At 47.9% G+C, this 3,667-nt stretch overlaps 1 pseudogene; it reads right to left on the reverse strand.

The window, feature by feature from the left end:
* Positions 1-579: 579 nt before the first annotated feature.
* LOC123487101 lies at positions 580-3,661 on the reverse strand (annotated as a pseudogene).
* Positions 3,662-3,667: the final 6 nt, after the last annotated feature.

Raw genomic sequence — 3,667 nt, forward strand, 5'->3', positions numbered from 1 at the left:
TCTTTTTAAGTGGGAGAACTTGCACAATTGGTGGCTGACTAAATACTTTTTTTCCCCACTGTATGTCTGTGGTCTTCACAGCTGCAGACACACACAGCTGCAAAGGTCACCACACAGTCTGGTTTCTCTCTAGTCTCAAATCAATGCTGTGAAACCATTGGATGGCTTTGTCCCAATACACTTCATTGGCCTCCTTTTCTTGTCTCCTTTCCTACACAACAGCTGATCTGACAGGCCTAGACAGGTGAAACGCACTGGTGGATCCTTATCCTATCCTCTCACCTATCAGTGGTAAAGAAGGAAATAAGATGAGGAAAGAAAGACTTGAGTATTGGGATGTACTTGAATGTCAGGGGGAGGGAAGGAGGGAGGGGAGGGCAAAGTGAATCAGAGGGGTGTCTCTGAGGGGAGAGAGGTCACTCAACAAAACAATTACTTTTCTGTTCTCTGTAATTTTTTTCATATTTCTATATTAGTGCTAAATGGATTATTAAATCAATGATGATGAATATTATTATGATTAAATTGTTGTTATTATTATTAGTAGTAGTATTATGTGTGTGTCTGTGTGAGTGTGTCTGTGTGTGTGCCCACACATGAGTGTGTTTTTGTCTGTGTGTGTGCACGTGTACACTTTTGTGTTTATGTGTCTGGAAGTTTGTCTTCTATTGTATGTTTCTCAGTTTCAGGCTACGCACCTATTCATTTGTGTGTTATCCCTCTAAGTTATATGTTTGAAAATGGGAGTGTTGTTAAATGTTCTGCAGTTGAGAATAAGGCAAATGTTCACAGACAAATGTGCAGGTCATTATTTACATTCCGAGCCACATTTTGAGAGAGTAACAATCATAACAGGTCATTCAGTCTGACGTGACAACAGGTAAATCAACAGAATGTTCGGTATGTAGAATTTGAATTGCTAGGCATTTTGTCAATATGTATACGTGTTGACTAATGGAGAATTCTGACATAAATCATTTAACTCAGGGCTCTATTCAATCCGTAGCGCCGAAGGTCCGCTTTATAGCGCGATTGACAATTGATGGCAATGTTCCCGCGGTTGCGGAGACTGCATTCACATAAACACTGCATATGTCGGTTAAATCGGAAATTACCGCAGAATTTTTATGCAGATCTTCCGTGATACTTAGGCGATACGGAATCCAGCCTTCAATCTGCTAGCTCTTCATGGGCAGACACGAGAGAGGATAATATCTATCATGTTTTTGATGATGATGGGGGAGGGTGGATGGCATGGGGGAGGTGGTGGGCAAGGGTCATCTCCCAGGCATCTATCAGCAAGACATCCAGACCCCTGAACATGGCCCTGAGCACCCTGTCCAGCTGCAATGAGTACCAGTCACTATTGTACAGGCTCACTTGTGGGTCTAGGGCCTGAAGGTTGGCTGAACGCAACACCACCAAGGTCCCCGGAGCACGGTCCAGAAGCCGCACCACCGCCCGCCGAATGTGGCGTAGCCGGCGAATGTAGACCTGCACAGGGAAGGTGCTGAAATGGGACCATATGCTAATAAACACCACAGTGTTCGACCCACCAGTCAGGCCATCCAGCTCGTTAGCTACATAGCGCATCTCACTGGCGATGACATTGGAGAAGCGGATTGGAGGACCGTGACAACGGTACCTCAGTAGGGTGTTGTGGGTGCTGTCCACCACCATATTGGGCCCCACATTCTTAGGACTGTGAAGGTTAAACTGCTTCAGCTCTGTGACAACAAGGGAGGGAGATGAGTGGGGGGTTGGGTTGGGAGTTGGAAAGACAGAAGAGAGAGTTAGAAAGCACCTGAGGCAGCAGAGAGTGAGATATGTCACAGGACTTGCAGACAGCACTCACCTGGTAATAAGGCGTTGAGGTACTCAAACCACTGTCTGGCAGTAGAGTCTCCGTACATGTACACCACCTTGCCCTTCAGACACTGAGTAATGGCAGACGAGTCGTTAAACTGGCGTATCACACCACCAGTCAGCGCTCGCCATGACCCTTGGAAGTAATACCCGGAAGGAGTGATTCTGGTAGGCTCCGTCTTCATGCTGCTTCTCTCCACGTCTGCTTTGTCTGAAAGAGGAACGCAAGCATGATGCACCAGCTAGCATCATCACTTTGCAGGTACACAAAACAATGGAAACAAAGGTGCTGGCGCTTCCCCGCCTTACATTACTGTAGATGCAGTAGTGGGATGGAATACTATCCTGCACACCCAGAACCTCTCCAGGGTTGAAGTATACAGCCACGTAGCAGATCATAGCAGCTAGCTGGATAGCTAGTAGGCTGACTAGCTAGTGCAAAACATTTAAACACAGTTTTACAGTAGCATATCCTTGCTCTCCTACCTTTTTTCTCAGGCAGCACAGTGACACTGTCAGACCCGGAAGGATGAATGTGAATTTTGATGTTTACACCACTGAGAAAAAGTTGAATAAATACATAGCAGTTAATGTTGAGTAAATACACAGCAGCAAGCAATCTGATACATCGGAAACAAAGTCTGTGATTCAATTAGACACACTTTTACACTCATTCACTTACATACTGTACCCCTCACTAACCTCTGAAAGAGCAACGCCTCTTTGTTGGTGAGCAGATGTTTCACATAGCCTCCCTTGGCGTGGTTGATCCGTGTGTCACAACTCAGCAGCTTGGGCTTGTAGCAGTACCAGGGCTCCCCCGTGTGGGGGTCTGTGTAATTGCACAGCGGCTTCTGGTTTGTCGGCAGACACAGGTTACATACAGTTGTCTGGGACAGTTTTCCAGAGCGGAACAGACTCTTAAAGAAAACCCGATCGGGCCGTTCCTCTTGTAACCGTCGTAGAACATGAACTGCCTCACTTGGATGGACCAGTGTCATCTCCACCTGTGCAGACCCTTGCCATAGTAATGGGAAAATGGCGGAGTAGGTCCCATTCCTGTGGTCCAGCACCTGTCCTGCAACGCCTGCCTCCAATTCGGAGGAGTACAATCGGGCCAGCAAGAAGTCTCCACCATGGCTCTTGAGATGCCCATGGAAATTGTGCATCCGGACCAGAGCCTCCAGCTGGTCCCCCACATGCCACTCTCTCCTGCCCCCTGCTGGCAGGATCACAAAATGGCTGTGTGCAGGATCACTGGTGTGGTCCAGGGACACACTCACAGAATGGGGCGTAGGCTCTGGCCAGGCGATGGACTCCAGGAGGTAACGCTCCTCCAGAGCCTCCTCGGGTGAGGGTTCCTGGCCCAGGAGGCCACAGTAGCTCTTGTTGCGGTCCAGAGGAGAAGGGGCCTCTGTGTGGATGCTGCTCTGGAGCTGGAAGAATGTTGACACTGTTTGGCAGTTCAGATTCTGCTAAGGAGAAAAGTAAAGGTCACTAACAGGCATGCTGCATAAAGTGTAACTTTTGCAGAGCGCGCAACGCTCCCATTAATTTAAATGAAAACTGGACATAAGCAGCACGGCTCTGCGAGAGGTTAAGGAGGTAGATGGTGATGGAAGCAATGTGGGAAGAATAAAGGAGGTTGGACTTGTAACTTTTATGAGTACAGATGGCTTTCCCTTACCTCCAGAACTTTGACGTTGCTTAACAGGAAGAAGAGGCCTGACAGGGCCAGCAGGAAGAAGACACAGAAATATTTGGACAGGCTCCTCCACATGGTGCTGTCCTCTGTCAGTCC

Source organism: Coregonus clupeaformis, unplaced genomic scaffold (assembly GCF_020615455.1).
Source record: "Coregonus clupeaformis isolate EN_2021a unplaced genomic scaffold, ASM2061545v1 scaf1454, whole genome shotgun sequence".
In the NCBI taxonomy this organism is placed as follows: domain Eukaryota; kingdom Metazoa; phylum Chordata; class Actinopteri; order Salmoniformes; family Salmonidae; genus Coregonus; species Coregonus clupeaformis.